This window comes from Vidua chalybeata (assembly GCF_026979565.1).
Source record: "Vidua chalybeata isolate OUT-0048 chromosome W unlocalized genomic scaffold, bVidCha1 merged haplotype SUPER_W_unloc_4, whole genome shotgun sequence".
In the NCBI taxonomy this organism is placed as follows: domain Eukaryota; kingdom Metazoa; phylum Chordata; class Aves; order Passeriformes; family Viduidae; genus Vidua; species Vidua chalybeata.
The window spans coordinates 725611-743688 of NW_026530339.1; positions in this window are offsets into that span (position 1 = coordinate 725611).

Below are 18078 nucleotides of genomic sequence, written 5' to 3' on the forward strand. Positions count from 1 at the left end.
CAGTGCTGCAGGGCTCCACTCCTGAAAGAATTTTACCTGGTATAAACAAAAATTGAGGGGTTTTTGTGGTTTTTTTTTTTTTTTGGTGGGTTTTTTCTCCCAAAATACCCTTGGCCCAATTTTTTCCCAAAGTTGCAGGGGTTAAAAGTTGCTGGGTTAAAGTTTAAAATAAATGGATGCAAAATGAGCTGAAGTAGTTGAGGGGAGGGTGCAGATTGTTGCTAAGAAAACAAATGGGGTTTGGGCAAATGAGCTGCACCAGGAACTGTAGGAAATCCATAATATTGAGGCTGGCAGGTACCTGCCCCAGGGTGTGACATTGTTTAGTGGTGGACTTGGCAGGGCTGGGTCAATGGTTTGACTCAATGGTCTTAAAGGTCTTTTCCAATCTAAATCATTCTCTGTCCATAAGTCAAAGGGGAAAAGAAATATGGACCATATAGTCACATAGGTTGGAAAAGACCTCTAAAATCAGAGTCCAATTGTTAACTCAGCACTGCCAAGTCTACCCCTAAACCATGTCTCCAAGTGACACATCTACATGCTTTTTAAATCCTTCCAGGGATGGTGACTCCATTACTACTCTGGAGAGCCTGTTCCAATGCCTGACCACCCTTTCAGGGAAGAATTTTTTTCTAATCTCCAATTTAAACTGCCCCTGGTACAACATGAGACTCAATTCTACTGCTTGTTACTTGGGATGTTCCATGCCTGCTCCCCACTTGGGGTCTGCTTCCTCAACCTGTGCTAACTTGAGTGGCATGTCAGTGGTGCATCCCTTCTTCCTGCTGCTGACACCAGCTGCCCAGGTGTCCCCATGGATCCCTACCCACAGCAGCCATTCCTATCTCTGCTACCACCATACTATGTGTCCTTGGTCATGTCACTACACCCAGAGGCAGCTTCACCGCAGCACCCAAACTTGCCATCCTTGTGCTGGCCATGCAGCTTCCCTGCTCTGAGCATGGCCATGCTGCTTTGCACTGCTTTGGCTGCATTTACTTCAAGACAATGCTTCACTCTGACTCAACAAATCAACAAAATCAACCCGAACTGCCAGTCTGCCCCAGGGTGTCCCCATCTTCTGCTGCCATCCTATATCTATGAAGAACATGACCAAAAGGAGACGTGACCCACACCATCTGTAGGATGCTCCCAAAGCTGCCCTCCCCCCATCTGCCATGTTTTCAGACGTAGAAGATGGAGCACTAGTGGACACCTAGTGGCACCTACCCCAGATGCCCCAAGGCAGCTACAGAACCCCCTGGTGCATAGCCATAATCCTGTGGCAAACTCAGCCTTGTGTCCCTTGGGTCATTCTAGTACCCCCATGGACATGCAAATAGCAACAGCGTGGGCAGGGGTCTGACATGGGACCGTCCTTCAGCCCCTGGGGCATCACAGAGGTGTTCAGACTGAGACATTTTGGGCCAGCTTTAGCTTTGTGATATGGATTTATTCCATGCCTACAGCCACGTGGTTGTATCAGAGGGTTTAAATGCACATCATGTGCTGGTATATAGTTTCTCAGTGCTTTAAAGGCAAATACCAGTATGCTATCCAATGCTTTTAACTTGGCCACAACAATGACCAGCCACCAGTTACAAAATAGTTGCTAAGTACCAGGAGGGAGCATCTGAAAAGCTCTCTGGAGAAGTATGGAGCTAAAACTGCTTTAAGGTGTCTTATGGAGGGACTGCAACTAAGCAGGAACATCTTGGCCACAGAGAATTCGAAGATTTGATGTTTCTGTATATATAGGAAGCTGTTCAGGGGTGGAGGGGAAGTATCACATTTCAGTTATTAGTCTGGTACTGTAGGATACACAACTTATGCATCCATGCTCTCCAGCCTGCCACAGCTACCCATGAAGCCCCAGACCCAGAGTGGGTGGGCACTGAGGCATTCTGTTGTACCCATTCCTGCTCAAACAGGGCACCAGATCTGCAATGGAGAAAGAAGGAATTTTCACCTTGCCTCATACTCATAAATCACTGGACTTCAGAGGGTTGGTGTCTTAGGGATTTGTTTTTAATCCCATATCTGTCGCTATTGAGTAAGACATGATACACTCATCAGAAGGCTGATTGGCATAACATGCGCATCGTATATTTGGAACTGCTCCTTTTTATAAGCTGTTCCAATCCAGGTAGATTTGACTGGTCATTCAGTTAATACATTTCACCTGATTGGCTAATTAACAAGACGCCCTTCTTATAAACAATCTTTGAGAAAAACAAGAAAACAGAGAGTAGGAAAACAACACCTGCAGGTTGTTTATAATAATAAGCTATCATTGTTTATCTTCAACTCCCTAAAGTCTCTCAGGTCGATTCTGGGAAAACTTATCTAGTTTTCTCGCTCTCTGACCAGGCACAGGTTCCCCTTTTTATTTAAAGGAGGAGGCAGTGGTTTTAATCCTCTGCAGGGCCCCTTGCAGAAAGGAGAACAAACACAGCTCCAGAGGTTCCTCTAGCAGTTGCTAGTTATCAATCAGAACCTCAATCGGATGCCATTTTGAAATGGTCGGAGAGATCAAATCTTGTGATTCCCTCTTACAAGAAATACACTAATAATCTTAAAATCAGTTACCTATTCTAATACAATATCACTACTAAGTCTAATATAGTAACAAGTTATAGTTAGTTTGTTCAAAGAACTGACAGTCTTAACTTGTCAACAGTCCTTTTCCAGAAACAAGGAAAGGATAGAATGCTCATTCCCCACTCATGGAGGGGCCATCTGATTGATGGTCATCATCTTGATCATCGTTCGGAGGTTGCCTGTTGGCCATATTCTGTTTTTGGTGTTGCAAATCAGGGTGGACACACCTTGCATGTACCCATCATACTCCACTATCTGTGGAAACACGTGCATACCCGCAGCCCCATGTGATAAGGTCACACGGGCCCTCCCACTTATTAGTGACTAAGTCCCGTATCCAGACTTTCGCTCGAGGCAGGTGCATCTCACCTGAAGAGTGCAACGAGAGAAAATTATTTAGGATTCTCTGAATTCTGTGGCACTGTAAGATGACTGATTGTATACAGAGCTTTTTCCAATCGACTGTGCGGGGTTTCTCCAGGCATTCCCCTTTTTTGTTTGTCCAGAACACGCTTTAAGGTACCATGAGTGCGTTCAACAATGGCCTGGCCCATTGGAGAGTGTGGGATACCAAGTTTGTGTGACACTCCCCATAAGTGCAAAAACTGCCACATCTTCTGCAAGACATAGGTGGGGCCATTATCAGTTTTCACAGAAGAAGGTATTACCTAAGATTGCAAAAGCCATCCTCCAATGGGCAATAACATCGCGACCTTTTTCTCCAGTGTGAGCAGATGCCCACATGGCAGAGGAGAAGGTATCAATAGACACGTGCACATACTTAAGTTGGCCAAATTCGGCAATATGAGTAACATCTGTTTGCCAAAGCTGCAAGGCCTTTAGGCCTCTGGGGTTCATCCCCACTGGTAAAGGTGCAGCAAGTCTATGACAGTCAGTGCAAGAACTGACAATGGCACAAGTCTCAGCTGGCGTCAAGTGAAATTGTTTCTGCATGGTATGTGCACTTTGATGGAAAAAATTATGCAATGCTTTGGCTTGCGCAATCTTGTCAGGCTGAGGTGCTACCCACACAGGGTTAGCCAACTTGTCGGCCCTGGCATTACCTTCTGTTATGAAACCTAGCAATTTGGTGTGACTCCGAATGGGCAAGATACGAATGAACTCGGGCCTGAATTGCACTCCACAAGGTTCTAAATAACTGAAACAAAACTGCATTATTGACTTCCTTCAGAAGTGAACAATCCAAACGCTTGGTTATGTCTGCAACATAGACAGAATCAGTGACCAAGTGTGGTATTCACATGTCCTCTGAACAGAGAGAGACTTAGCTTTCTCAGGATTTCTCCTGAGAGAAGCTGTGAGAGAAGCAGAGAAAAGAGAATCAAAACAATTCTTATCTCATTTGCTGTGCCTGTGTTTGTGCACATGTGGAATGTGTTATGGAGATTGTTTACTCAAGGTGATTGCTTGATTGGATTCTGGTGATGGTGTTTTGGATTGATTGACCAATTAGGCCACAGCTGTGTCAGGACTAGGCAGAGAGAGTCATGGGTTTTCCTAGTTAGTGATAGTTCTTGTTAGTGGATTATAGTGTAATATAGTTATAGTATAATATAGTTTAATAAAGTAATTAATTAGCCTTCTGATATAATGGAGTTCTGCACATCATTCTTCCCACCAGTCGGACACCGTGTTTACTATAACCAAGTTCAGAGTCACCTGAGAAAATTTCTGGAATGCCATGGCAATGGCCTTTAACTCAACCAGTTGGGCCGAGCCTGACTCATGGCCCTCTAACATTTGCCATCCAGATTTATCCTTCCAAGTAACAATGGCTTTCCCTGTTTTCCCGGAACCGTCAGTGGAGACGGTGGGTCTCCACTGGCACCCGGATACTTTTTGGCCGCAACGACAGATTGGTTGTTTTTGCCAACTGCAATAACTTGTGTCTGGGCAGATGATAGGCAATCTGCCCAGAAACGTTTTGCAGCGCACTTTGCAAAGGAGCACTGTTAGCAAAGCTCCATTCAAAGTCTACTCATTCTACTGGAAGAATGATTGTGGTGGGATCAGCTGCCATTAATTGCAAACACCGTTGATGGCATTTGATTATCAAATGAGCAATCAGATCAAATAATGTGGGTGCTGTCTTTTTTGGTTGATGGGGCAAGAAGACCCATTCCAAAATGCGCAAAGGATCAGACCATTTGTCACTCCATTCGCCAATGATACCCGCAGGATAAAAATCTGGATCGGTAATGAAGACAGTGATACCAATGGAAAGTTCTACTCGATTAACCTGACAAGCAGAAACAGCCTTTTGGACCTCCCCCAGCGCTCGTCACGCCTCGGGAGTCAATTTCCAAGGTGATCTCAGGTCAGGGTCCCCCTTTAGAGTATCATACAGCGGGGACAGTTGTTTTTCGGTTAGTTCAAAGTAAGGACTCAACCAACTGATGAAATCCATCATTTTCTGGCCATCATTCAAGGTCTTAATAAAATCCGAGAATTGCACCTCCTGATGCTGAATAGTTCGGTCAAGAATTTTGACTCCCAGATATTTCCAAGGAGAGTGCTGTTGAACCTTCTCTGGAGCCACCTGCAGCCCATAAGAATGCAGAGCAGTGAACAGCTGAGGCCATAGCCTCAGCAACTCATTCAGGGTGGCTGCTGCCACCAGGATGTCGTCCATGTAATGCTAACAACATGTGTCAGGAAACTGCTTGCGGACTCCAAACAAGGCCTGAGCCACATACCACTGACAAATAGTTGGGCTATTGCGACAGCCCTGTGGCAAAACTTTCCATTGATATCTCTGCACAGGTTCAGCATTGTTGATTGAAGGCACTGTGAAGGCAAACTTTGGTTTGCCATGAGGATGCAAAGGAAATGTGAAAAAACAATCCTTCAAATCAATGATCAAAATTTCCCATCCTGCGGGGAGCATGGTGGGTGAGGGCATACCAGGTTGCAGTGCCCCCATACTTTCCATCACTGCATTAATTTTTTGGAGGTCCTGTAACAGCCTCCATTTCCCAGATTTTTTCTTTATCACAAAGACAGGAGTATTCCAGGGACTAGTGGAAGGCTCAATGTGTCCCTGTTTCAATTGTTCCTGAACCAATTCACGAAGGGCGACTGTCCTAGGGTAACATTATGGTGCTTGTATCACCAATAGTGTGTTCTGTCTATGCCTGATATTATGTTCTGTGCCTTCAGGACTGACTCTGAAAAGTTAAGGTTTGTTTTGTCTTGTTATCAGCCGGCTCACCTCCCCCCATGGTCTGTGTCTAGGAGAGGCTTTTTGCTTGCTAGCTTGCTTGCTTGCTGGCTTGCTTGCTTGCTTTCACTTTGCCGCTGCTTTTGCTTTTGTTTTTGCTTATTAGTTAGTTTAGCTAGGCAGTCCAATTTTTACCCTGGACTGTTTCTTTTTCCCTTTCCTGAATATCATCTAAACCTGCTCTGGACCAGGACCTGGGAAACACCGAGAAACACCAAGAGCCTGCATTTTGTGATCTGCAGCAGCCACCCCCAGTGACGGAGACGGAGAACTGGGCGACCACTCCCAGGAGAGACTTTCTGAATTTGTCATCTCTTCAGAGTGGTGAAAGAGCTTTGTCATCTGGTGTTGTTCATTTTTTGTGCTGGGGAGTGCTTTGCTTGTTGAATAAACAGGTTTTTTCCACTACTCTCTGAGGAAATTCTTCCTGAACCAAGTGGGGGAGGGGCCATGTGGGGTTTGCTTTCTGGGGGCTCCTTCTGGAGGTTTTCTCCCAAATTTTCCCTAAACTAGGACAGCGACCAATTTTTCTTTTGTCAAGGGCCACTGGTGTATCCAAATGGGTCTGTCCACTAGCCACCGTAAAGGCAGCGTAGGATATTTTCCGCCCTTTAGCACAGTGGCCCCAATTAAAAATCCATCCCAATTTGTACCCCTCAGGCTGCCAATACATCCCACCCCCAGAGAGTGATTTGGGCTATAGTGACATAGGGCTGAACTGCAGCTGTCTGCTCATCCATGTTTCTGATCAGCACAGACCACTGGCTTACAAAGATCTGCGCTGCACCCCCCAACCCTTCGATGGCTGACCCTATGGAAGCCAAAGGCCACGTAGGAGGCCACACAGAAATGACTGTCATATCCGCCCCTGTGTTGATCATACCTCAAAGCCAGGTCTTCGGAGGGCAGGCACCCAATAAGGTCAGGGTACACATCATCTGGGGTTGCTGAGCAGAATTATCTGCAGACCAGATGACTTGTGGCAGTCCCGTGGATTCGAAGCCACCATTCCCACAGCTCCACTGGCCAGTCCTGGGGACACATGACTGAAAAGGCACAAGTTGAGCAATCCGAGTCCCTGCTGGAATAGTGATGGGGGAGTGGGTGTAGAAACCGTAGCACAAATTTGACCCAAAAAAACAGAGTCAGTGTCACCTAGGTAAACAAAGATTCCTTGGTGGGTGACACTAGATCTTCCCACAAGCAGTACCCTCAGTCCCTGTCCCAAATGTCCAAATGCATCCAAAGGAACCTTATGTTCACAACAGGATTCTAAGATGACTGCGGTTGCGGTATGTACATCCACCCTGGCAGAGCTGTGGGTGCTGCCCCTGAACTGGCTGAGCAGGCCTGTGCTGGTGCCATGCCCTGAGGAATCACTTGTGTCAGAGCGCAGTTCCCCTGTGCACTCATCCTCCCATTTCCCTGGCCTGACAAAGGCTGGTCATTGGCATGATATTTAGACTTACATTGGTTTTCATGATGACCTGCCCTTAGGCACCTAGAGCACAATAAATTGGTATTTGGTCCTGTTTGCCTGTGTGTTCCCTGCTTCTTCTTGCCTTTTTATTTTGCCTCTTTTCTGTTATCCACCACCTGAGGATTTCTGGCCTGGATGTAAAGCAACTGTCAGCAGACACTTTGTTGTGGGATGTGCCCATGGGGAGGACAGTGTGCGAATGCCATGGGAAACTACAGTCATTTAGCATAAGACATTTCCCCAGAGTCCTCTGCCCCCCAATGCAAATGAACACATGCCCATCACCTGCCAGTTTATGGTTGTCATCTCCCCAAGTTCTGGAAAGTTCCCCGTTCTCGTTGCTCCTAATGGTTCCCTCTGTAAACCACTCCTTCCCTTTTCCCTCACTGGCCCAGTTTGTGTTACCCCATCCCTTACACCCTCTTCCCATTGGATCATTTGTACCCTAGTTACTCCTTCCCTCCCCAGTTATACACTCTGGCCCCTCCTTCCCCGGGGCTCTCGGAGTCTGCCTCCCCTGAGTGTGGTTGTCCCCCTGCTCTTATTTCTGCCTCCCTACTCCTTCAATCAATCCTGAGTAAACCCGCTTGGATTCCAGCAGCTCAAGAGTCCTTCCGTCTTCCTGGTGGGGATTTTAATTACGCTATCCAGGCACCCGTTGACCAGCTTGTTATAAATAGAGGCGAATAATTTGTTCAGCCTTTCAAGAGTCAATCAGAAATTTATTGATTACAGCAAGCGATGGCAAGCAAACAGCGCTGGGTGCAGCCGGGGAGTCCCCGCTCCGCAAAAACGGCCCACACACCGTTTTCCCCCTTCCCACAGTCTTTTTATACTTTTTTTTTTTTTTTTTTCCCGGGGCCGCGGTATCTCTGGGTGTACTCTGCGCTTGCGCCTTCTGTTGCTAGGGGGTCGTCTTCTACTCTCTGGTGGTCGCCCGAGGGAAGCTCCTCTCTTCTTCCCCGGCGAAAGTCCACGGCCCTGCAATGGTCTTTTCTATATGCACTTAAGTTCTAATTACACACCCAGCTTAAGTAATCAACATACTAACTAGTTTCTGTCTAGCGGTTTTCTGTTATCTACACAAGGCTTCTCCTTTCTGTCTTGATGAACAAAGAGTCTTTTCTGTTATGAACAGTTTCCAGGTGTTCCCCAGAGACGCGGGCAGGGCTTTCCTAGTTCCCATGGCAACACTAAAAGAAAACTACTAACTCTAGCCAAGTACCGATATTGAAATGCTAATTAGCCAATTGCTCTGTTTGTTTTCTTTAAACTACCTGGCCTCCCACCCCTCCACGCTGCCATTCTGGGACTAACATGCAAATAAAAACCCCTTAGGATCATGGGAGTATTTTTAGGAGATAAAAATGAATATAAATCAAAAACTGAACACAATAGAGGAGTCTAGATGAATGCCCTAGCTGAGGAAGAGGGAAACACATCCCCTGACTGGCTTTTAACCGTCGCCATCACCTAAGAAGGAACATACTATATTAGGCTCAGAGAAGCAGGGCGATAGACAGACAGAGAGCCCTGGTGCTGCCACCACGGAAGGAGCGGGGACAGCTGTTGTTCTGGACTTCAGCAACAGACTCTGCACGCCACGCCTCCTCATCCTCGGGCCACCGGTGAGCCACAAGGAAGGAGAAAGGACAGCTGCTGCTCGGGACTCCAGTGACCGGCTCTGTGCGCCTCCTTCCTTCCGGCTGCCTGGGAAAGCTACAACCGCGGGGGTGAGCTCTGCGTCGAGCCCCCTGCCCAGCTGATCTTTTTAATAAAGAGCTGAACATTAATAAAGGCATTAGCCCTGTTCATTTCAATTTGGGGGCTCGTCCGGGATCACCACGCCCAAAGAGGACCCCCGGACAGCTGGACAGCTCGACCACCTGCTTCGAGGGACCCTCGGGAGTCGCTGGCTACCTTCGGACCCTAGGATCAGCATGAGACGAGCAACGCAGAGGAGCATCGGATGGGTAAGAAAAACCGGGAGACGAGCGAATGAGTGAGTGAGTGAGACGGGGGCCGGCAGCTCGGACCCCCGAAGTGAGAGGGGCCCGCTAGTACCGCGTTTCCGGACTCCTGCGAAGGGGCCGGCCGGGAACGGGGGGAAGCGAGTGGAATAGAGGAGCGACTGAGGCGTCTCCTTAGAAGTAAAGCAGGCCCTCCTCCGAGCGTGTGGAGGTGCCCTATGGGCAAAGTAAGTCCCTGTCAATCAGGGCAAGGGGAATATCCCCAGCAGGGCAGGTGGGATGTGGAGGTCCTGGAGGACATGTCCCCGGCGCTGGCAGGATGGGATAGGATGGCAGGTGGGATATCACTGGCCGGTAGGGCGGGCTGTCCTAGCAGGCAGGAGTGACATGTACCTGGCAGGCAGAGGGCATGTACCTGGCAGACAGAGAGCATGTCCCTGACAGGCAAAAGGCATGTCCCTGCCAGGCAGGACAGGACAACAGGGCAGGTGGAATGTCCAAGCAGGCAGGAGCGTCATGTCCCCCGGGCAGAGGGCATGTCCCCGCCAGGCAGGACAGGATAACAGGCATGTAGGGCGGGATGTCCTAGCAAGCAGGAGCAGCAAGTCCCGCCAGGCAGAGGGCATGTCCACAGCAGGCAGGACAGGATAACAGGGCAGGTAGGATGTCCATGGCAGGCATAGATGGAGGTCCCCATCAGAGCAGATAGGGGAATGTCCCTGGAAGGCAGGGCAGGATGTCCCCGTCAGAGCAGGCATTAACCCGAGTAAGCAGAAAGGCAAGAAGGCAAGCAAGCCTAGTAGGGTCAGGCAAGGGGGCTCGGCCGGAGTTCGAGTGTAAGGCTCGGCAGGACGTTCGACCTTACCTCGGCAGGGAGACCAAGCTTCCCAAGCCTAGTAGGAGAGTCAGGCAAGGGGGCTTGGCCGGAGTTCGAGTGTAAGGCTCGGCAGGACGTTCGACCTTACCTCGGCAGGGAGACCAAGCTTCCCAAGCCTAGTAGGAGAGTCAGGCAAGGGGGCTTGGCCGGAGTTCGAGTGTAAGGCTCGGCAGGACGTTCGACCTTACCTCGGCAGGGAGACCAAGCTTCCCAAGCCTAGTAGGAGAGTCAGGCAAGGGGGCTTGGCCGGAGTTCGAGTGTAAGGCTCGGCAGGACGTTCGACCTTACCTCGGCAGGGAGACCAAGCTTCCCAAGCCTAGTAGGGTCAGGCAAGGGGGCTTGGCCGGAGTTCGAGTGTAAGGCTCGGCAGGACGTTCGACCTTACCTCGGCAGGGAGACCAAGCTTCCCAAGCCTAGTAGGAGAGTCAGGCAAGGGGACTTGGCCGGAGTTCGAGTGTAAGGCTCGGCAGGACGTTCGACCTTACCTCGGCAGGGAGACCAAGCTTCCCAAGCCTAGTAGGGTCAGGCAAGGGGGCTTGGCCGGAGTTCGACTGTAAGGCTCGGCAGGACGTTCGACCTTACCTCGGCAGGGAGACCAAGCTTCCCAAGCCTAGTAGGAGAGTCAGGCAAGGGGGCTTGGCCGGAGTTCGAGTGTAAGGCTCGGCAGGACGTTCGACCTTACCTCGGCAGGGAGACCAAGCTTCCCAAGCCTAGTAGGAGAGTCAGGCAAGGGGACTTGGCCGGAGTTCGAGTGTAAGGCTCGGCAGGACATTCGACCTTACCTCGGCAGGGAGACCAAGCTTCCCAAGCCTAGTAGGGTCAGGCAAGGGGGCTTGGCTGGAGTTCGAGTGTAAGGCTCGGCAGGACGTTCGACCTTACCTCGGCAGGGAGACCAAGCTTCCCAAGCCTAGTAGGAGAGTCAGGCAAGGGGGCTTGGCCGGAGTTCGAGTGTAAGGCTCGGCAGGACGTTCGACCTTACCTCGGCAGGGAGACCAAGCTTCCCAAGCCTAGTAGGGTCAGGCAAGGGGGCTTGGCCAGAGTTCGAGTGTAAGGCTCGGCAGGACGTTCGACCTTACCTCGGCAGGGAGACCAAGCTTCCCAAGCCTAGTAAGAAGGTTAGGCAAAAGGCCAAGTAAGAGTTTGGGCAGGACTTAACAGGGGTACAAGGCTAGAAAGTCCATCAAGGAGTTCAAAACTTAATCCAAAGAGAAAAAGTACAGAAGACAATAGATGAGAGTGTGACTAGTGATTGTCCTGGCCAAGAGACAATGTAAAGTGCCAAGAGGGGAATTTAGTTAAAAGAGATTAAGTTTAGTCAAGTGATTCAAAATACGAAGTTGGGAAAGGTCAGATGAGCTTTAGCTGCCTGTCAGTATATTCCATTTTAGATAGAAGCACCCTATTTTTTTTAGTTTTGAGGCCTGAAATTGGGAAGAGGTTATAGCAAAGGAGCAAATCCTTCCAAAGCAAAGAGAATTCCCCCTAACAGCCCCTTGATATAGAACAACTATCTCATGCAGCTTGCTGGCTGGAGAATTTTATAAATAATGAGACTGTGAGAATATGCAAGTTACAAAAAAAATTAGAGAGGAAAACAAAGGGAATAGAGAGGGGGAGACTAGAAAAATAAAGGAATGGGACCCCCTCGATTGCCTGTCCCCTTCTGCTCCTGTTACTTCCCCAACAGTTTCCCCAGTTGGTCCTTCAGCCCCTCCTATTGAGTCCCTGATTCCTTTCACCCGTTTTCCCACCTCTGTTTCATCGCCCCTTCCCTTAGTTTCCTCAACCATCTCCCCAACTCCCTCTTCCCCTTCTCCAGCTGGAGTTTCCTTGCCTCCTCCCACCTGGGAGCTGAGGCCACCTTTGCCCAGGGTTGGTTCATCACCTGGCATGCCCCCTGGCCTCCAGTGTCTGTCTCCACTGAAGACCCCGTTGGAATATCTAGCCAGTTGGACCAATTTCTAGGGCTGAGTATTTGTACCTGGGGAGACCTGAGCTATTCTAAGCATTCTGTTCTTTCTGAGAAAGGTCCAGATGATCTGAGCGGCAGGGGTGAAGATATGGGAAAGAGAGGGTGGATTGGGGCCCCCAGGGAACCAGGGGATGCCCTTGGTGGACCCCAACTGGAGTCCCAGCCAACAAGAAGGTAGGCAAAACATGAGAGACTATAGGGCCCTCATGATAAGAGGGATCAAAGAGTACCCATAGGGGAAGCAACACGAAACTGGCCTTTGATGGTACTCAGGAGAAGGATGAGACCCCGGCAATTTGGCTTAACCAACTAAAACGAAATTTCCAGTTATATTCACATATAGACCCAGATAGCCCAGAGGGTCAAGTCCTCTTAAAGGTCTAGTTTGCCACCAAATCCTGACCCGATATTAGACAAAACCCAGAAAAGATAGAGGACTGGCAAGCAAAGAACATCAATGAGTTGCTCAAAGAAGCCCTAAGAATGTATTTAAGTGGGAAAGTAATCGCAGCAGCAGCAGCTATCCTGATAAAAGAAGCCCAAAAATTGACTCTGCAAGGGAAAATTAAAGTCCACACCCCCCACGATCTCAAAACAGTGCTAAGCCAAAAAGCTCAGCAATGGTTGACTGACTCTAGAATATTGAGGTATGAGATCATCTTAATGAACACAGGGGACTTAGAGTTAGTCACCTCCAAATGTCTAAACCCTGCACAATTTCTTACCGGAGAACCCCTAGCAGATCTAGAACATGATTGTGTTGAACTCATAAATCTACAGACCAAAGTGAGAGAGGATTTAGAAGATGTACCCTCACCATATGGGAGATCCCTTTTTATAGATGGGTCCTCAAGAGTAGTAGGAGGGAAAAGAGCCTCAGGATATGCTGTCATAGATGGGGAAGACATGAAAGTCATGGAAAAAGGGAAACTGCCCTCGAACTGGTCAGCCCAGTGTTGTGAAGTCTATGCTTTGAAAAGAGGACTAGATCTGTTAAAGGGAGATCAAGGAACTATTTACACAGACTCGCAATATGCGTTTGGGATCATCCATACCTTTGGAAAAATTTGGGAGGAACGTGGCTACTTAAACTCAAAAGGGAAGAACCTAGTACATGAGAAACTGATAAAACTAGTATTAGAATCCTTACAAAAGCCCGCAGAGATAGCTGTGGTGCATATAAAGGGACATCAGAAAGGACACACACGTGAAGAAAAGGGAAACCGATTAGCAGATCAGATCGCTAAAGAAGCAGCCTTAGACCCAAGAAACCCAGTAAAAGCCTTTAAAATAGAAGTAGGACCAAGTAGAGAAAGAAAAAAAGAAGAGCCGAGATTCAGTGAAAAAGAATTAAAAACAATAAAAGAGCTAGAATTACCTCAAGGGAAACAAGGAGAATGGTTAACTCCTGATGGGCGTAGGTTCCTAAATAAAGCCCTAGCTCGAAGGGCGCTAGTAGAGTTACACGAATTAACCCACTGGGGAATCCAAGGTTTGTGCGACCACTTTTTACGGGAAAATTTATGTCTTGGAGTTTATGATCTGGCAAAAGCAGTCACAAGAGGGTGTGCGATTTGCCTGAAAACTGACCAAAAGGTAATGAGAAAAATTGCGTATGGGGGAGGAAAAATTGCTTTGAGACCTTTTCAAAACATACAAGTAGATTTCACTGAAATGCCCTCTGTGCAGGGGTACAAACATTTACTAGTGATCGTAGATCATCTCACTCACTGGGTGGAGGCCTTCCCAACCAGAAAAGAAACTGCGCAGGAAGTTGCAAGAATAATCCTAGAAAACATCATACCACGATACGGGCTGGTCAATAACATTGACTCGGACCGAGGTCCACATTTTGTTGCTCAAACTTTGCATCAAGTAACAAAAGCCCTGGGGATAAGGTGGAGATTACACACCCCATGGCATCCTCAGAGCTCTGGAAGAGTAGAAAGGATGAATAGAACCCTTAAAAATGTGTTAACTAAATTAATTGAAGAAACAAAATGAATTGGATCAGGTGTTTACCTCTCGCTCTCTTGCGCATCAGAACCAGACCTCGGTCCGACATGAGGGTCTCTCCGTATGAAATGATGTTTGGACTCCCTTTTTTAATCACCCCTTTCAGTACAGCAGATTATCTGGAAGGGGAGGCAGCAACCCAGAAATATTTAGAGGTCATAGGAAAATCCCTAGAAGGCCTCAGGAAGAAGGGGTATCTTCCCCAAACCTCCTCTCTAGACACCAATGCGCACAACATCAGTCCTGGGGATTGGGTGTTGATAAAGTCCTGGAACACTACCACTCCATTAACCCCCAAATTCGAAGGACCTTTCCAGGTACTACTCACCACACACACTGCAGTGCGGACCCAAGAAAAAGGCTGGACCCACGTCACCAGAGTCAAAGGACCAGTGCCACCCCCGGATGCCGGACCAGACCCAACATCGTCACCCGCCTCCTCTTGTGCATGGACAGTAATTAAGAAACCAGAGGACCTAAAATTAACTTTAAGGAAGACTTGCTAGAGACTGATATACAGTAAGGTGTTAAGAACTGTTTCTGAGTTAAAGTACCATAGAAAAGGTTTAAGTACTTGGTAATTGTTTAATAAGACTAAGTGTCCTTTAGCCAAAGGAGTTACAACTTGGTTTCTAAAGAACACTAGAATTACCCTCAGGCCTGAGTAAAAGCATACAAATGCCAAAAGAAGTTAGCCCTCAAAAGACTGTAAGTTGATGCGGGCTTAAGCCCGATCAAAGAAGTAGAGGAGGGATTTGTTATGAACAGTTTCCAGGTGTTCCCCAGAGACGCGGGCAGGGCTTTCCTAGTTCCCATGGCAACACTAAAAGAAAACTACTAACTCTAGCCAAGTACCGATATTGAAATGCTAATTAGCCAATTGCTCTGTTTGTTTTCTTTAAACTACCTGGCCTCCCACCCCTCCACGCTGCCATTCTGGGACTAACATGCAAATAAAAACCCCTTAGGATCATGGGAGTATTTTTAGGAGATAAAAATGAATATAAATCAAAAACTGAACACAATAGAGGAGTCTAGATGAATGCCCTAGCTGAGGAAGAGGGAAACACATCCCCTGACTGGCTTTTAACCGTCGCCATCACCTAAGAAGGAACATACTATATTAGGCTCTGAGAAGCAGGGCGATAGACAGACAGAGAGCCCTGGTGCTGCCACCACGGAAGGAGCGGGGACAGCTGTTGTTCTGGACTTCAGCAACAGACTCTGCACGCCACGCCTCCTCATCCTCGGGCCACCGGTGAGCCACAAGGAAGGAGAAAGGACAGCTGCTGCTCGGGACTCCAGTGACCGGCTCTGTGCGCCTCCTTCCTTCCGGCTGCCTGGGAAAGCTACAACCGCGGGGGTGAGCTCTGCGTCGAGCCCCCTGCCCAGCTGATCTTTTTAATAAAGAGCTGAACATTAATAAAGGCATTAGCCCTGTTCATTTCATTTTCTAACTTATCACAAGCTAACTGAGGGTTACCCTGTGGGACTCGTTCCGGGGTAGCCTATATCTGGCATCCAAACAGACTGGACACCTGTCTGTCCAGCCCAGAACATCTCCTTCGGATTTTGGATCTGTGACCTGGACTCCTAAGGATTTCAAGCGTCGTTCAGTGCCAGCCCCAGGAGCAGCTGCGCTTTCGTCAAGGAAGATTCCTTCCCCTGGACCTGCTGGCACTCTCCAAATGTCCATCACTGCAGCTTCGGGGGAAGCTTTTGGAGTTTTCAGGACCGGCAGGACCCCACCACCCCCCCAAGGCTCTTTTCTTTTTGCCTGTGTCCCTTCTGGGTGAGTCTCTGCAGCATCAGCTGCCAGGTGCTTTGCGCCTCATACAGGCTCTTTTGTTTCTGTTTCTCCTTTGCTTTGTGGGGGGAGTTTTCGGCTGTTGAGAAAAATGGGCAATCGCCTTTCTCCAACCAGACAGGGAGTTTTACCTCCAAGTTAAGGCAACCCTTGTTTTGGGGGATGTTTCATTTAAGAACAGGGAATTGAAAGCTTTTGTTAATTTTATTTTTGAGCATTTTCCCAATGCATCCAGGGAAGATGTGTCTTCTGTTTTATTTTGGGGGAAAGTTGGGAAATGTATATATGATATTCAGGTTGCAGGGAGTTTTAAAGTGGTGTACTTTTATCCTGTGTTTGATTCTATTTTTAAGTTAATTAAACAACAGGGGGAGAGTTCGGTCCCCGGTTCTCCTACTCCTCATTCCTCCCTCCCCAATCCTTATCCCACTTCCCCTAAGGGTGGGTCGGGAGCCAGACCCTGCCAAAAGGCACAGAGCTGCTGCCGACTCTCTGCTGTCTCCCGTCCCACTCTGTCCCTTCCTCGTGCTGGGACCGGCCACCCCAGCCCGAGCCTCACCCGTTCCCTCGTTCCTAAGTCCCCAGACTCCGGTTTAATTCCCGGTTGTAATGATAGTTCTGTTAAACAAAATGGCGCCGGCCACATGGCTGAGCACCACCATTCTAGAAAAACGCAACACGGAACTGTTTCTCCTCCTTCTTCACCCCCTCGGGTTCCCACCATTCCTTTGTCACCCCTCCTTCGTCGGGTGCCGCCCCCGCGTCGGGTCCTTCCCACTCCACCACGTCGATTGTTACGTTGGGACCCACCCCGCTTGTTCCCCTGACCACACCCCTGGGTACGCCCCCTGTGGGTGGGACCGGCCCACTGGAAGGCCACGCCTCGGTGGGTGGGTCAAGCCACGCCCCTGATTTATTAAAGAAATATGGATATTGATCTAGCACCAATATCCAACTGTGACGGACAAAAACTCTCTAACAGTTTTAAAGTTAGAAAGTGTATGTTTATTGCAACACCAGACAGCGTGCGGGATAGCTCCCAAATACACACTGTGCCTTTCAAATGATTACAGAGTCCTTTTATCCACACAAGAATTGAATATCCAAAATACAAATACATATTCATCATTTTGGTACATCCCATTACTCGCTTCGTATGCTAATCATTTCAAAAGCTATTAAGCATGCGTAGTTTGTTCCTTGAAATGGGTCGGTGGTCCCTTTCATGGGGAGGGGTCCCAAAATGAGGAAGTAAATGAAGTCTTCCTCATTTTGACCTTTCTATCTTTTCAATGCAAATATGACAAATGAACCTTGGTAGAACTCCCATTCCTTGTCTTCAATTGGTTTCAGAACAGAGGAGACCCACAATTGTCTTATGTTCCTAAAAGCTATTTGTCAGTTTCTATATTATTCATTATAAACCCAGCTAACTAAACATTGTGTTGACAAGCAATCAATTATTAGTTAACTACTAACTCTTAACTTCATCAAGGCCTACTTACAAAATCCCTTTATTTTAATTAACTCTAGTAAAGCTTATCTCTAACTGAAATCTTAGCTCCTCTAAAATCTCTAAATCTCTTAAAGTTTATGTTTCATTCCCCACTTCTTCTTTGAAATGAGTAAATTCTTTTACTCAGTATATAGATTTCTCTTCATCTGCCCAAGACATGTGCCTACTGTCTCTCAAGACTAAACCATATGCTTTTGATAGCGAAGTTAGGGCCGTCATTCATCGTATCATCTTCCAATTCCAAACAAGTATCACAATAGACAAAATCAAGCTTATACTAACTAAAATAAGCAACACAATGATAGGATGAATTAAAGTATTAAGTATGCCGGTTGCTGTTGGTGACCATCCAAAAATCACATCCCACCAATGATGAGACAAGTGTTCCTCAAATAGTTTAAAAACTCCTTTGATGGTCTCTGTGTCATGATGTATAGTGATTAGAGTCTTTTTCCCTGCGTCTCTAATCTCTTTCAAAATTTCTCTCAGTCGTTGATGTTTTAACAACTGAGCAACTAAAGTCAAATTCATTCCTATGGGCACAGGCACTATTTCTTGTACAGTAACTAAATTGGCTTTTATATACTGGTGTGAT